This window comes from Cervus canadensis, chromosome 7, assembly GCF_019320065.1.
Source record: "Cervus canadensis isolate Bull #8, Minnesota chromosome 7, ASM1932006v1, whole genome shotgun sequence".
Taxonomy (NCBI): Eukaryota; Metazoa; Chordata; class Mammalia; order Artiodactyla; family Cervidae; genus Cervus; species Cervus canadensis.
Window position 1 is genome coordinate 28,324,784 of NC_057392.1, and position 18,087 is coordinate 28,342,870.

Consider the following 18,087-nt stretch of genomic DNA (forward strand, 5'->3'; position numbering starts at 1 on the left):
ATCTCATCCTCTGTCATCCCCTTCTCCTCCTGCCCCCAACCCCTCCCCAGCATCAGGGTTTTTCCAATGAGTCAGCTCTTCACATCAGGTGGCCAAAGTATTGGAGTTTCAGCTTCAGCATCAGTCCTTCCAACGAACACCCATCTCCTTTAGGATGGACTGGTTGGATCTCCTTGCAGTCCAAGGGACTCTCAAGAGTCTTCTCTAGCACCACAGTTCAAAAGCATCAATTTTTTGGCGCTCAGCTTTCTTCACAGTCCAACTCTCACATCCATACATGACCACTGGAAAAACCATAGCCTTGACTAGATGGACCTTTGTTGGCAAAGCAATGTCTCTGCTTTTTAATATGCTATCTAGGTTGGTTGTAACTTTCCTTCCAAGGGGTAAGCATCTTTTAATTTCATGGCTGCAATCACCATCTGTAGTGATCTTGGAGCCCAAAAAAATAAAGTCTGACACTGTTTCTACTGTTTCCCCATCTATTTCCCATGAAGTGACGGGACCACATGCCATGATCTTAGTTTTTTAAATGTTGAGCTTTAAGCCAAATTTTTCACTCTCCTCTTTCACTTTCTTCAAGAGGCTCTTTAGTTCTTCTTCACTTTCTGCCATAAGGATGGTGTCATCTGCATATTTGAGGTTATTGATATTTCTCCTGGCAATCTTGATTCCAGCTTGTGCTTCCTCCAGCCCAGTGTTTCTCATGATGTACTCTGCATACAAGTTAAATAAGCAGGGTGGCAATATACAGCCTTGACGTACTCCTTTTCCTATTTGGAACCAGTCTGTTGTTCCATGTCTAGTTCTAATTGTTGCTTCCTGACCTGCATACAGGTTTCTCAAGAGGCAGGTCAGGTGGTCTGGTATTCCCATCTCTTTCAGAATTTTCCACAGTTTATTGTGATCCACACAGTCAAAGGTTTTGACATAGTCAATAAAGCAGAAATAGATGTTTTTCTGGAACTCTCTTGCTTTTTCGATGATCCAGCAGATGTTGGCAATTTAATCTCTGGTTCCTCTGCCTTTTCTAAAACCAGCTTGAACATCTGGAAGTTCACGGTTCACATATTGCTGAAGCCTGGCTTGGAGAATTTTGAGCATTATTTTACTAGCGTGTGAGATGAGTGCAATTGTGTGGTAGTTTGAGCATTCTTTGGGATTGCCTTTCTTTGGGATTGTAATGAAAACTGACTTTTTCCAGTCCTGTGGCCACTGCTGAGTTTTCCAAATTTGCTGGCTTATTGAGTGAAGCACTTTCACAGCATCATCTTTCAGGATTTGAAAGAGCTCAACTGGAATTCCATCACCTCCACTAGCTTTGTTCGTAGTGATGCTTTCTAAGGCCCACTTGACTTCACATTCCAGGATGTCTGGCTCTAGGTGAGTGATCACACCATCGTGATTATCTGGGTTGTGAAGATCTTTTCTGTACAGTTCTTCTGTGTATTCTTGCCACCTCTTCTTAATATCTACTGCTTCTTTTAGGTCCCTACCATTTCTGTCCTTTATTGAGCCCATCTTTGCATGAAATGTTCCCTTGGTATCTCTAATTTTCTTGAAGAGATCTCTAGTCTTTCCCATTCTGTTGTGTTCCTCTACTTCTTTGCATTGATCGCTGAGGAAGGCTTTCTTATATCTCCTTGCTATTCTTTGGAACTCTGCATTCAAATGGGTATATCTTTCCGTTTCACCTTTGCTTTTGGCTTCTCTTCTTTTCACAGCTATTTGTAAGGCCTCCTCAGACAGTCATTTTGCCTTTTTGCCTTTCTTTTCCATGGGGATGGTCTTGATCACTGTCTCCTGTTAAATGTCACGAACCTCCGTCCATAGTTCATCAGGCTCTCTGCCTATCAGATCTAGTCCCTTAAATCTATTTCTCACTTCCACTGTATAGTCATAAGGGATTTGATTTAGGTCATACCTGAACGGTCTAGTGGTTTTTCCTACTTTCTTCAATTTAAGTCTGAATTTGGCAATAAGGAGTTCATGATGTGAGCCACAGTCAGCTCCCAGTCTTGTTTTTGCTGACTGTATAGAGCGTCTCCATCTTTAGCTGCAAATATAATCAATCTGATCTTGGTGTTGACCATCTGGTCATGTCCATGTGTAGAGTCTTCTCTTGTCTTGTTGGAAGAGGGTGTTTGCTATGACCAGTGGGTTCTCTTGGCAGAACTCCATTAGCCTTTGCCCTGCTTCATTCTGTACTCCAAGGCCAAATTTGCCTGTTACTCCAGGTGTTTCTTGACTTCCTACTTCTGCATTCCAGTCCCCTATAATGAAAAGGACATCTTTTCATTATAGGCTGTGAAGGACCGCACAGAAGCATGGCCCTGAGCAGCTACCCCTCGCCCAAAGTCAGGGGTGGCGATCGAGAGCGCCAGGCTGCGATGGTGCAGGAGCAACTGAGAGGAGCTACCCCATGCCCGAGGTCTGGGGCAGCGGCCAAGACGAGCTACCCCAAGTCCAAGGAGCGGCTGCTGTGGGGTGCAGGAGGGCCTGGAGGAGCTACTCCACATTCAAGGTCAGGAGGGGCGGCCGTGAGAAGATACCCCTCGTCCAAGGTAAGGAGCAGCAGCTGCGCTTTGCTGGAGCAGCCATGAAGAGATGCCCCACGTCCAAGGTAAGAGAAACCCAAGTAAGATGGTAGGTGTTGCGAGAGGGCATCAGAGGGCAGACACACTAAAACCATAATCACAGAAAACCAGCCAATCTGATCACACGGACCATAACCTTGTCTAACTCAATGAAACTAAGCCATGCCGTGTGGGGCCACCCAAGACGGCTGGGTCATGGTGGAGAGGCCTGACAGAATGTGGTCCACTGGCGAAGGGAATGGCAAACCACTTCAGTATTTTTGCCTTGAGAACCCCATGAACAGCATGAGAAGGCAAAATGATAGGATACTGAAAGAGGAACTCCCCAGGTCGGTAGGTGCCCAGTATGCTACTGGAGATCAGTGGAGAAATAACTCCAGAAAGAATGAAGGGATGGAGCCAAAGCAAAAATAATACCCAGTTGTGGATGTGACTGGTGATAGAAGCAAGGTTCAATGCTATAAAGAGCAATATTGCATAGGAACCTGGAATGTTAGGTCCATGAATCAAGGCAAATTGGAAGTGGTCAAACAGGAGATGGCAAGAGTGAATGTCGACATTCTAGGAATCAGCGAACTAAAATGAACTGCAATGGGTGAATTTAACTCAGATGACCATTATATCTACTACTGTGGGCAGGAATCCCTTAGAAGAAATGGAATAGCCATCATGATCAACAAAAGAGTCCGAAATGCAGTACTTGGATGCAATCTCAAAAATGACAGAACAATCTCTGTTCATTTCCAAGGCAAACCATTCACTATCACGGTAATCCAAGCCTATGCCCCAACCAGTAACGCTGAAGAAGCTGAAGTTGAATGGTTTTATGAAGCCCTCAAGACCTTTTAGAACTAACACCCTCCCCCCAAAAAAGATTTTATACATAGTAAACCCTAACAATTCCACCAAAGAAAAACTGTGACAACTAATGAATGAATTTAGCAAAGTTGCCAGATATAAAATCATTACACAAAGATCAGATGCATTTCTGTACACTAACAGTGAACAATCCAGAAAGGAAATTAGCAACTTCATTTAAAATAAAATCAAAAGGAACAAAATATTTGGAAGGAAATTAAAGAAGATACCAATACATAGAAAGACATCCTGGGTTCATGGATTAAAAGACTTAATAATGTGAGGATTTCAATGCTACATTGAAAACATTACACTAAGTGAAGTAAGCCATCACCCAATTAAAAAAAAGAAAAGTGGTGATTCTACTCACATGAAGTTCCTACAGTGTAAAATCCACAGAGAAAGTGGAACGGTGGTTGTTAGGGCCTGGGGAGGGGACAGAGAGGAATTAGCATTCAATGTGCTTTAATCAGGGAACGTGTGAAAGTTCTGGACACGGTTGGTAGTGATGGTTATACAGCCACTGAGCTATACACTGAAAAATGGCATAAATGATAACTTTTGTGTTAGGTATATTTTACCAAATAAAAAAATGAACTACAGTTATGAGTAAATGGAATATAAGTAAGCAAATAGAATGATACCTTGCAAGGTATATATATATCTATATATATATCTATATATAGATATAGATATATATATCTCCAGGAGATAATTAAGGACAGGGAAACCTGACTTGCCGCAGTTCATGGGTTGCAAAGAGTCGGACACGACGTAGTGACTCAACAACACTAAGGTGCATTCTATCAGTAATAGAAAATATTCCAAATTTGAGCACTGATCTGATTGTTTCTCAACCAACAAAATCCAGTCTAGAGGTAAGGCAGAGTACACACACACAGCGTACTCTGGACACACACACGCACACAGGCCCCTCACCCTGACCTGGTGCATTTTCTAGAAGCTTGCCTCTGGTCTTCCTTTTGTGCACCCACGTTTTCAGTCCCTCCTGATAGAACCACAGGGCTCAGGGCTGCCTGTTTCCTCAGGGGAGAAGTCGGGGCAGGATGGAGTTTCCTAGTATCGTGCGGTCAGCTTCGGCCCACTGATGCCTCCTCTCAGGACACTGAATCTCCCTCAGAGCATGTTACAGCCTGCAGGCTCACTGGAAGACTCCAGTAACCATGAACAGGCAAGAAATAGAAGGAATAGGGCAAAACTGAAAAAAATGGCATGGATGTAATCAGCAACATGAGACTCCAGGAAAAGACTGGACAAATGTGCTGGTTCTTTTAAAAAATAAGTTAAAAGAATAACTGAATAAGAAAGAGATGTATGGATCAATCCAAACAAACCAAAGTTTTTAGATCCCAATTCAAATAAAATGTCAAAAACAAAATAAAACTTTCAAGACATTCAGGGAAATGTAAGCATTGTCTAGATGATAAAAATTATTATTTTAATTTGATTAAAAATTTGTCTTTGTTTTTAAATGGGATAATGGTACTGTGGTGTTATTGGTATGATTTAAGTTCTCTGTCTTTTCATCTTTCAGTTACATCCTGAAATATTTAGAGATAAAATTATGTGATTCCTTGAAACTGCTTCCAGTAAATTCTGGGGGTGGGATGATTTGTGGTATTAAAAGAAACAAGACTGGCCACATCCTGATAATTGTCAGTGTTTCCAGTTGATGATAAACTGCTATTGAATTTGGTACATTTTAAAATTTTATAATGAACTGTTTTGAAATCTTGCTTACAAATAATTTTCAGTGACATGGGCAAATGCCATTATCTACTCAACTGAGTGACTAACACTTTCACTATACTAAGTAGTAAAGGAAAAAAGTAAGCACAATAACATCCAAGCTATTGAAATCAACATGTTCTAGACCAGAACGTCCCCAGTAGGTATTATCTTGACTGGTGGGATTATTACAGTAAATTTCGTTCCTTAGTCTACACTCTAATTTCTGGCTTTCTACCATGGGCATGTAAAACTGATAATTAGGGGAAACATTTATATTTTAATTTTTAAGAGTAGAGAGTGGAGCCATCTGAAATAATGCTTTTGACTCTTCATCCATGTGTCTGGGAAACATTCCCTCTGGAAGAGCTAATCCCATCCCATAATGCATCTTAGCACTTAAAATGCATGAAATGGTGAATGTATTCACTTGGTTTTTAAAATAAGGCAGCAAGCATGTGATGGAATGAAGGATTTATTTGAGCTTTCACAAGTCCTCATTATCAAAGTCATTTCAGGGCCATTTCACAGATGTGACTACCTGGATGTGCCCAAAGGAACAGAGTCTGGCTCATTATTATTAGGTGATCACCATTCTCCAGTGACGCACTGGTAGAGAATCCTCCTGCCAATGCAGGAGACACAGGAGACGCAGCTTCCATCCCTGGATCGAGAAGATCCCCTGGAGGAGGAAATAGCAGCCCACTCCAGTATTCCTGCCTGCGAAATCCCACGGACAGAGGAGCTTGGTGGGCTACAGTCTGTGGGGTCACCAAGAGTCAGACACGACTGAACAGCTGAGCACCACAGCACAATCACTGTTCTAGAAACTTCCTGCCAGAGATGACGTGGGCACTTCACCTTTTTAGCTTTGGAGAAAGGTATGATGCAGAGGGCTCGACATGCTCTTTGCATGCCTTTCTCCACCAGAAATCAGGCTTTTGGTCCCTGCACCACTGGTGGAACCTGCCTGGCGATATTTCTGCTGGCAACCACGTCCCCAGAGACCCTGCCCTGAGCCACCTCTGTTTTCCGTGGAGTGTGTGTATAAAAGAAGTTTGTAGCCATGAAATTAAGAGATGCTTACTCCTTGGAAAGAAAGTCATGACCAACCTAGACAGCAGATTAAAAAGCAGAGACATTACTTTGCCAACAAAGGCCCGTCCAGTCAAGGCTATGGTTTTTCCAGTGGTCATGTATGGATGTGAGAGTTGGACTCTAAAGAAAGCTGAGGGCCGAAGAATTGATTCTTTTGAACTGTGGTGTTGGAGATGACCCTTGAGAGTCCCTTGGACTGCAAGGAGATCCAACCAGTCCATCCTAAAGGAGATTAGTCCTGGGTCTTCATTGGAAGGACTGATGTTGAAGCTGAAACTCCAATAATTTGACCACCTAATGCGAAGAGCTGGCTCATTGGAAAAGACCCTGATGCTGGGAAAGATTGAGGGCAGGAGGAGAAGGGGAAGACAGGGGATGAGATGGTTGGATGGCATCACTGACTCAATGGACATGAGTTTCAGTAAACTCCAGGAGTTGGTGATGGACAGGGAGGCCTGGCGTGCTGTGGTTCATGGGTTGCAAAGAATTGGACTCGACTGAGCAACTGAACTGAACTGAACTGAGGCCAATGAGTTCTTAGAAATCTTTCTTTAAAATCTTATGAACGCACAAACAGATGGAGAAACATACCGTGCTCATGGATTGGAAGAATCAATATTGTCAAAATGGCTATTCTACCCAAAGCAATCTATAGATTCAATGCAATCCCTATCAAGCTACCAACGGTATTTTTCACAGAACTAGACCAAAGAATTTCACAATTTGTATGGAAATACAAAAAACCTCGAATAGCCAAAGTAATCTTGAGAAAGAAGAATGGAACTGGAGGAATCAACCTGCCTGACTTCAGACTCTACTACAAAGCCACAGTCATCAAGACAGTATGGTACTGGCACAAAGACAGAAATATAGATCAATGGAACAGAATAGAAAGCCCAGAGATAAATCCACGAACCTATGGACACCTTATCTTTGACAAAGGAGGCAAGGATATACAATGGAAAAAAGACAACCTCTTTAACAAGTGGTGCTGGGAAAACTGGTCAACCACTTGTAAAAGAATGAAACTAGAACACTTTCTAACACCATACACAAAAATAAACTCAAAATGGATTAAAGATCTAAATGTAAGACCAGAAACTATAAAACTCCTAGAGGAGAACATAGGCAAAACACTCTCCGACATAAATCACAGCAAGATCCTCTATGACCCACCTCCCAGAATATTGGAAATAAAAGCAAAACTAAACAAATGGGACCTAATGAAACTTAAAAGCTTTTGCACTACAAAGGAAACTATAAGTAAGGTGAAAAGACAGCCCTCAGATTGGGAGAAAATAATAGCAAATGAAGAAACAGACAAAGGATTAATCTCAAAAATATACAAGCAACTCCTGCAGCTCAATTCCAGAAAAATAAATGACCCAATCAAAAAATGGGCCAAAGAACTAAACAGACATTTCTCCAAAGAAGACATACAGATGGCTAACAAACACATGAAAAGATGCTCAACATCACTCATTATCAGAGAAATGCAAATCAAAACCACAATGAGGTACCATTACACGCCAGTCAGGATGGCTGCTATCCAAAAGTCTACAAGCAATAAATGCTGGAGAGGGTGTGGAGAAAAGGGAACCCTCTTACACTGTTGGTGGGAATGCAAACTAGTACAGCCACTATGGAAAACAGTGTGGAGATTCCTTAAAAAACTGGAAATAGAACTGCCATATGACCCAGCAATCCCACTTCTGGGCATACACACTGAGGAAACCAGATCTGAAAGAGACACGTGCACCCCAATGTTCATCGCAGCACTGTTTATAATAGCCAGGACATGGAAGCAACCTAGATGCCCATCAGCAGATGAATGGATAAGGAAGCTGTGGTACATATACACCATGGAATATTACTCAGCCGTAAAAAAGAATTCATTTGAATCAGTTCTAATGAGATGGATGAAACTGGAGCCCATTATACAGAGTGAAGTAAGCCAGAAAGATAAAGAACATTACAGCATACTAACACATATATATGGAATTTAGAAAGATGGTAACGATAACCCTATATGCAAAACAGAAAAAGAGACACAGAAATACAGAACAGACTTTTGAACTCTGTGGGAGAAGGTGAGGGTGGGATGTTTCAAAAGAACAGCATGTATACTATCTATGGTGAAACAGATCACCAGCCCAGGTGGGATGCATGAGACAAGTGCTCGGGCCTGGTGCACTGGGAAGACCCAGAGGAGTCGGGTGAAGAGGGAGGTGGGAGGGGGGATCGGGATGGGGAATAAGTGTAAATCTATGGCTGATTCATATCAATGTATGGCAAAACCCACTGAAATGTTGTGAAGTAATTAGCCTCCAACTAATAAAAAAATTAAAAAAAAAAAAAAAAAATCTTATGAACGGACTACCCTGGTACCCTGAGACAACCTAGAGGGGTGGGATGGGGTGGGAGGTGGGAGGGAGGTTCAAGAGGATGGCGACATGTGTATACCTATGGCCCATTCATGTTGATGTGTGGCAGAAACCAATACAACATTGTAAAGCATTTTTAAATAAAGTTTTAATGAAAGAAAATCATATAAAAGGATTACTGACAGAGATCCACCAGCCTCAAAAGTTCCAGATGGGCTGGAAACATGTCTACAGCCATCAGCAGGCTTGTCCACTCCTATGGGTCATTTATACCCTGGTAGGGTCTGGCTGGATTTTTTCCTCCATCACCTCTTGGATTTCTTTGTGGTTTTGTCTAATTTTGTTTTCCTCTTTTTTTCTCAGTACTGCCTGAGGATGGTTTGACCTTCTGGTGAATCTGAACGTGGGGGTTTCTTGGAATTCCCGGCTTGGAGATTATCACTTCAGCATCTCCATGTCGCATCTGGACGCATGTCCCTCACAGAGCCTGCACTTCATCCTTCTTCTCCCCTAGTGGCTCCAAAATGTCTCCTTCTGTCTCAGGAGAGACCCTCCAGGAACGGAAATTCCATATCATATGGGAAAACAGAGACACCAAGAGGCTAAGCAATTTGGGCCAAGAAGTTGGGCTATCTCCCCTGGTGGACCCAATAGTAAAGAACCTCCTGCAATGCAGGAGACTTGGGTTTGAGCCCTAGGTTTAGAAGATCCCCTGGAGAAGAAAATGGCAACCCACTCCAGTATTCTTGCCTGGAGAATTCAATGGACAGGGGAACCTGGTGGGTTACAGTCCATGGGGTCGCAAAGAGTCGGACATGACTGAGCGAATAACACACACACATGATGCAATGGTAATATTTTGGATATATTTGGATATAAGTAAATTATATGATTAAGATTAACTTTGCTGTTTCTTCTTTTTTTGAATGTGACCACTAGAAAATTTTAGATCCAATAGAAAAGGCTCAGATTATATTTCTCTTGGGCAGCCCTGATCTAAGGGACTCCCCAAACTTCAAAGCTATGATTCTTGGAAGTATTCTTAAAGACCATTTTATATCTGATTGTCTCTTTTCTGAAAATTCATACAACTTATCAGCTTGTCGAAATGGTCTTGTCACCCCACTTCTACTCTCTAGAAAGTGGAAGGAAAGGGCTAAAGGGACCACATATTTATCTGCCGCAAGTTTTCCCTCAGGCTAGCCAGGTCTTCCTTTGAAGATTCTCCTGCTGACCCTTGACTGAACATGCCTAGTTCCAGGTATCAGAGGCTTGTCCTTGAAAGTGACCTTTAAGCCTGCCCAACAAATTCCTATCTAACCGGATATCAGCCTCACTTCTGATCAAAGTAACAAGCATGACTGGAGTCCTCAGCTGATCCTTTACTTGACCAACATGATCCATTCAGTACTTTTTTCCTAATGACACCTTCACCTTTGTTTCCAAATCCAAGCTCGCATTGCTTGTCACACACAGGCTGATAAACCAAGAGACGAGTCTCTGGAGTGAGAAACATAGAAAGGAAGACAATCGAGAAGACCGGGGGCTCACGGCCCACAGAATCATCTTACCTGTAGAGTTTAGACTCAGTTCAGTCGCTCAGTCGTGTCCGACTCTTTGCAACCCCATGGACTGCAGCATACCAGGCCTCCCTGTCCATCACCAACTCCTGGAGTTTACTCAAACTCATTCATACTAAACGGGGAGGGAGTAAAGCCCAACATTTCCCATTTCCAACCAGACTCCAGAGGGGTATGCTTATTTCTTCCTCCCTGCAGCCATTCAGAGGTGGGCCTGATCAGGATGTTTCCTATTAGCTAACCAAAGGTATTTCAGAATAATGCTCATTACCTGGGAGGCAGGGTTCCCAGAGATGAGCCATGATGTATAATTTAAGCTTATGGGCAACATCCCTTTAGTGATTAACTTGCAATAGAATACAAAGTTTCTTCCCTATTACAAGTACAGCTGAAAAAGAGCAAAATGTCGCATTAGCTGATTTTTTTGATTGATGTATAGTTGATTTGAAGAACTAAAGAGCCTCTTGATGAAAGTGAAAGAAGAGAGTAAAAAAGTTGGCTTAAAGCTCAACATTCAGAAAACTAACACCACGGCATCTGGTCCCATCACTTCATGGCAAATAGATGGGGAAACAGTGGAAACAGTGGCTGACTTTATTTTTGGGGGCTCCAAAATCACTGCAGATGGTGACTGCAGCCATTAAATTAAAAGACACTTACTCCTTGGAAGAAAAGTCATGACCAACCTAGACAGCATATTAAAATGCAGAGACATTACTTTGCCAACAAAGGTCCATCTAGTCAAAGCTATGGTTTTTCCAGTTTTCATGTATCGATGTGAGAGTTGGACTGTGAAGAAAGCTGAGTGCTGAAGAATTGATGCTTTTGAACTGTGGTGTTGGAGAAGACTCTTGAGAGTCCCTTGGACAGCAAGGAGATCCAACCAGTCCATCCTAAAGGAGATCAGTCCGGAATATTGATTGGAAGGACTGATGCTGAAGCTGAAACTCCAATACTCTGGCCACCTGATGCAAAGAACTGACTCGTTTGAAAAGACCCTGATGCTGGGAAAGATTGAAGGTGGGAGGAGAAGGGGACGACAGAGGATGAGATGGTTGGACGGCATCACCGACTCAATGGACATGAGTTTGAGTAAACTCCGGGAGTTGGTGCTGGACAGGGAGGCCTGGCGTGCTGCAGTCCATGATCTCAAAGTCGGACACGACGGAGCGACTGAACTGAACTGAACTGACAGTTGATTTACAACACTGTTTCAGTTTCAGGTGTACAACACACTGATTCAGTATTTTTGCAGATTATACTCCATGACAGGTTATTATGAGATGATGGCTATAATTTTCTCTGTGATACAGAATATCCTTGTTGCTAACCTATTTGCACATAGCCCACATTTTCGACACAGAAGGGTTGTTTGTTTCAGGCTTCAAGACTGAAGCAAACATTTGGTATGAGGCTCGAGGGATTTTGCAAACAGTTTCCACCCATGACTTCCAAAGCTTGTGTAACATTTTGTGCAAAACTCGTGAGCCCTTTCCATGAAGCAAGGGTTTCCAGAAATATTTACTTTGCGGAAGTGAGTGTGCATGTTTTCCTGTTCCCTTGAACTTCCACACGTCCAGCAGACACATGCCCCTCTCTCATGGCTGGGCTGGCCACGTCTGTGCCATCCTCTGATGATCTGCCTTCCTGAGCCCTGACCCCTCTGGACGGGCCATGACTCTCAGCCACACTTTGAACTGTCATTAGTTAAGACCAGTTGTTCATAGGCCCTCTACGTGGAAGCCATCCAACTCAGTCCCAGAAAAGAAAGGCCCTGGACAGACCTAGGGCCGTGTTATGGATTGAATAGCGTTCCCTAAAAGAGACTTGCTGAAATCCTAACATCGGTGCTGTAGACTGAGCGTCTGTGTCCATCCAAAATTTATGTTGAAACACTAACCCCCAGTGGAATGGTATTAGCAGGAGGGGCCTTTGGGAAGTGATGACATCATGGGGGTGGAGCCCTCATGAATGGGATTAGTGCCCTTGTAAAGGGACCCCCCAGGGAGCTCTGTCACCTCTTCTACCACCCAAGGACACAGTATGAAGGCACTCTTTGCGAACCAGGAACCAAACCCTCATCAGGCACCTTGATTTTTAACTACTCTTGTTTACAAGCCACCCAGTTTATAAGACTCCTTTATAGCCCCCCAGTGATACTAAGGGGGCTTCCCTGGTGGCTCAGTGGTAAAGAATTTGGCTGTCAATGCAGGAGGCCCAGGTTTGACCCCTGGGCCATGAAGATCCTCTGGAGTAGGAAATGGCAACCCACTCCAGTATTCTTGCCTGGAAAGTCCCATGGACAGAGAAGCCTGGTGGGGCTACAGTCCACGAGGTTGAAAAGAGTCAGACATGGCTGAGCAACTAAACAATAGCAACAAATCAGACTGAGACATCCCAGGGCCTCAGAAGGTAACCTTATTAGGAGATCAGGTCTTCACCGGGGTAACCACATTATAATTAGCTCATGAAGGTGGGCCCTGATCCAATGTGACCGGTGTCAGGAAATCTGGACACACACAGGGGGAAAGCTGTGAAGAGATGGAGGAGAATGCCATGGGAAGGCTGATGCTATGCTGTGACAAGCAGAGGACCATCTGGGGCCCCAGAAACTGAGGGAGATACCTGGATAGATTCTTCCCCAGCACCTTCAGAGCAAGCACTGGCCCACCAACACCTGGAGCTCAGACTTCAACCCTCCAGAACCCTGAAAGAAGAAACATTTGTTGTTCTAAGCCACCAAGGTTATGGCACTTTGTTACAAAGAAGTGGAAGTGTTAGTTGCTCAGTCGTGTGGGACTCTTTGGGACCCCATGGACTGTAGCTCACCAGGCTCCCCTGTTCACGGGGTTTTTCAGGCAGGAATACTGGAGTGGGTTGCCATTTCTTTCTCCAGGGAATCTTCCTGACCCAGAGACTGAACCCAGGTCTCCCCTCCTTGCAAGCAGATTCTTTATAGTCTGAGCCACCAAGGAGACTTTGTTTTGTAAACAAAGTTACAAAGGCCCTAGGAAACTAACACAGACCAGAATTCCAACAGCTCCTGTAACTGGTTTATTTTCCATTACTCAGACATGTCAGCCCAGCTTGGGTTTCAGACCCATATCAGTGACTTGGCATCTTGCACGTATAGTTCCAGTGTCTGAAGGATGTGTTAGATACAGAACTGTTAATTTTATAAATAAAACTGCAGGATACCCAGTTAAACTTGAATTTCAGATAAATGTATGTTTATTTATAATATAAACAGTAATGATTCAGTATAAGGATGTCCCATGCAATATTTGAGTGTTAGATGAGATAATGATCTCAGATAAATCTACAACTTGAACATCAAAGTTAAATTACTCAGTCTGGTGAACTGATTTTCGCCCAAGACCACCATGTACAGTTGCTCAGGTTGTTCACTATGCAACATATAGGCATTGGGTTATGGTGCCTCTAAAACTGCATAACACAGCAAGCATCTCTTCAGCAAGTTACTCCTCACTTGTCTTCGTGCTAACTGTTCACAGGGACCTACTCTCTTACCACAGTTCTCAGCCTCTCCTGTTCCCAGGGCTATCCCCAACCTGTCCTTTACAGAACCTTGCAACGAGACCCTTTGTGTTAATGCATTTCCACCCCATTCTCTGCCTTCCCTCCCCACCTACACCTCTCAGAAGTGTGTGTACATCTAATATGGATGCATTGTGGCTTCTGTCTAAACAACTGTTGCTTGTGCAGGAAACTTTAAGGAGCATGAAGGTTGGAATAGGGAATTTAATTAGCAATTGACGGGATGTACATGACAGAAAAATTCTGAAGAGGGATAATGAGATTCTAGTTGCCTACCTTAAAGAACTCTGCCCTGAGAAAACCACGGTCATGGTGTTGCCTTGAAAGGGACTCGGGAACGTCACAGATGCACAAGCACAAACGCATCACAGACTAAGGGAGGCTCTCACACTCAGGACTCTGAGGCTGCAGTTGCTGCTTTGGGATGTATTGTAATGCTTAGCGTCCCTATCAGTTTTTCCAGTTGAGTTAAAATTCACACAATAGGAAATTGACCCTTTGAAAATGAACAATTCAGAGGCACGTATTCACAGTGTTAAACAACCATCACTTCTCTCTAGTTACAGGCCTTTTTAATCAGCCCAAAATGAAACCCTGCAACCATTAGGCAATCATCCCCTCTTCCCGTACCCCCGGCTCCTGGAAAACACTAATTGTTTTTGTCTCTTTGGATTTACCTATTCTGGACAGTTCATACAAATGGAATTATATGAAATTCCAATATATGACCTTTCACATCTGGCTTTTTTGAATTAGCACAATGTTTTTGAGGGTCATCCATGTTGAAGCATGAATCAGGACTTCACCTTTTGCCATCGCTGAATAGTAGTGTATTGTGTGGAAATGTCACATTTTGTCCACTAGTGGATATTGGGTAATCTCCAGCTTTTGGCTCTTGTGAATAATGCTGCCATGATCGTTCATGTACTTGTTGGGTGCTTGACTTCAATGCTCTGGGGCTCATACCTAGGGCTGGAATCACTCTGCATCCTCACCATTTTGACCACACAGCCGATCTTACTGAGACAGTACATTACAGGGCATGCTGCATATCTGCTTATATTTTCAACCTTTATTTGAGTATTTTTGCTGTAGATCAAAGGTCAGCAAACTTTTCCTCTAAGGGACAGGTAAATAAATAGTTTAGTTTTCATGGGCCTTGTGGTCAGCTCTGCCTTTGCATCATGAAGCAACCACAGACAGTATGTATGACATTTATGGTGCTGTAATAAAATTCAATTCACAAAAAACAAGCCCCAGGCAGCAGACCAGATGCAGCCCTCAGACTAGAGTGTGCCAACCTCGGCTCTAGGACGAACGCAGAAGGATGTAGCCTCATGCAAACGCTCCATCCCGTGGAGGATGGACCTCCTCCAGCCAGGACGGGACAGGATAGGTCAGAATGCACATTTCACACATATGGGCACGAGAACAATGACATCTTCAGTGCTGGTGAGGATTCCAAGGGAAGTGGACTTCACTCATGGCAGGAGGGACTCGAGGAGTTTCCCTGGTGGTCCAGGGGTTGAGACTCTGCAGGATCCGTGGGTTCCATCCCTGGTGGGGGAACTAAGATCCTGCATGCTCCATGGTGTGGCCAAAAAAAGAGAAGGGGCTTGAGACAGCACCTTAAGAACTTCCCGATTATGAAACATCTGAAGTCCCCAACGTGAGCAGCTGAGTTGAGCTTGAGGAAAGGTGGCCACCCTCTGGCTGGGTTGGTTGTGAAGATGAAGGGCTGATGAATTCACTGACAAATCCCTCAATTCGCCCTGTTCTGAGATTCATCAGGGCAGAAAGGGGGCAGCCAAGCTCAGAAACTCACTCATCCAACAAGCATTTATTGAGCACTTACTGTATACAGGCACCACGCTACATCTTGGGTATCCCACACATTCCAGGAGGTCTTCTGGGAAATCTGGACACTTCCGGTTGTGAGGAGCTCACGACCCACACAGGACATCCTGCCCCGTGGCTGGACAGTGCTTTGCCTCCTCAGAAATACCTAAACCTCCCCAGTATGACTCTACACCTGCCTCATTTTTGTTCAGGCTCTCAGTCGTGTCCAACTCTTTGTGACCCCATGGACTGCAGCACGCCAGGCCTCCCTGTCCTTCACCATCTCCTGGAGTTTGCTTAAACTCATGTCCATTGAGTCACTGATGCCATCCAACCGTCTCATCCTCTGTCGTTCCCTTCTCCGCCTGCCCTCAATCTTTCCCAGCATCAGGGTCTTTTCCAATGAGTCAGCTCTTCCCATCACATGGTCAAAGTATTGGAGTTTCAGCTTCAACATCAGTCCCTCCAATGAACACCCGGGACTGATCTCCTTTAGGATGGACTGGTTGGATCTCCTTGCAGTCCAAGGGAGTCTCAAGAGTCTTCTCCAACATCACAGTTCAAAAGCATCCTCCCACCAGTCAAATACCAACAGGCACCCCCACCACATACAGATACGAAGAGAACAGGCAAGGAACCCAGGAAACAGCAGGCAAACAAAGGATCACCGACTGATGACAGCCTTTGTCACTCCTGGTGTTTTTCAAGGCAAAATCACCTTTCACATTCTACAACTTAATGGAAAGCTCATGAACTCAGGCAGAGTTGACAGTCTAGTTCTAAGGAGCCGATTCCCACGAAGCAGAGGGCATCCTCGCTCCAAGGACATTGTCAGAGCTCTTCCCTTAAACCACAGTTTCCAAAAAAAGGCAAGAAGGAGTCTGGAGAGAGCAGAGATGAAAACCGCAGGCCTGGGAGCCGGGCAGGTCTGGGCTGGCGAGAAACCCTTTACCCTACTTAGAGCAGAACCTGGAGACGGGGCGAGTCAGAGAGCTGCAGGGGGGCGGGGTTTCCTGCTCTGAAAACCTGGGCGATGATCCAGCAACTTCACAGAGATGCCTCGATGAGCCACCCCGTCTGCCGTGACCCTGACCCCGAGGCTAGGCACTGACAGCCAGTGAGGTCTTCCCCACTGGTCTCTCACAACTGGCTAGGGCAGGCCTGGGTGGAGGGGACCCCACAGAGACCAAGCAGCCTTGGGGGCGAAGGGTTAAGATGATGGCTTGAGCTTTAATTAAAGAAAATCTCACCCTAAAAATTGAGCTAGCCCTTTCATTATGTATGCAGTTAAGTTACCTTAACTAACGTTATAAGCTGACCTAGCAAAAATATCTTCGGACTTTAAATAAAGGCCTTCTGGGGGAAACGTGCCTTCCTCTGTGTCTTTGAGATGTAAATGTTCTGTCTGGTCTTCCTAATGGATGTCCTATGCTTGCATGTTTTGTTTGTTTGTATTTTCTTGAAAAATTTTGCTTTTGCCAATACTAGTTTTGAGAGTAATCTCTCCGAATTTAGATTATATTTTCCTACTCTCTCCTATGCATCTTAGGTGGCTCAGTGGTAAAGAGTCCTCTTGCCAACGCAGGAGATGTAGGAGACACAGGTTCAATCCCTGGGTCAGGAAGATCTCCTGGAGAAGGGCATGGCAACCCACTCCAGTATTCTTGCCTGGAGACTCCCATGGACAGAGGAGCCTGAAGGGCTACAGTCCATGGTGTTGCAAGGAGTTGTACATGACTTAGCGGGCACACACTGAGGTTTAAAGAAAAAGATGAGTCTGTTGCAAAAAAAGGGAGGCAGAGGTCAAGGCCAGGAGGAAAGGGGAGGGGCCCAAATGCAGAAGCCACCAGAAGCAGCCCACCCCACCCGACCCTAGGAATTCCTTGGCTGGTTCATAGGCCTCGGGGCACCCTACCCACACCTGTAGGATCTGTTTTCCAGCAGCAATCTGTCCAGGATCTCAACCACCAGTAAGTCCTGAAATCAACTGAGACGTCACAGCCAGCAAACGATAAAAACAAAATGAGAACGGAATAGAATACGATAGATTAGAATGAGTAGCCTACGTAGGGTGAGTGTATCATATTACACTGTTTCAGCCACACGTACATGTGCATACACGTGTATGCTATAAAAACATGGGTGCAGGCATACTCACATAGCCTCGAATTCAAAGTGTCGGCAAGGGAGTATATGTCCTGGGTAAGAACTGCTTGCAGAAAAGTGAAAAGGTGTGAGTTGCTCAGTTGTGTCTGACTCTTTGTGACCCCATGGACTGTAGCCCACAAGGCTCCTCTGTCCTTGGAATTCTCCAAGCGAGAATGCTGGAGTGGGTAGTCATTTCCTACTCCAGGGGATCTTCTTGACCCAGGGATCGAACCTGGGTCTACCTGCATTGTAGGCAGATTCCTTACCAACTGAACT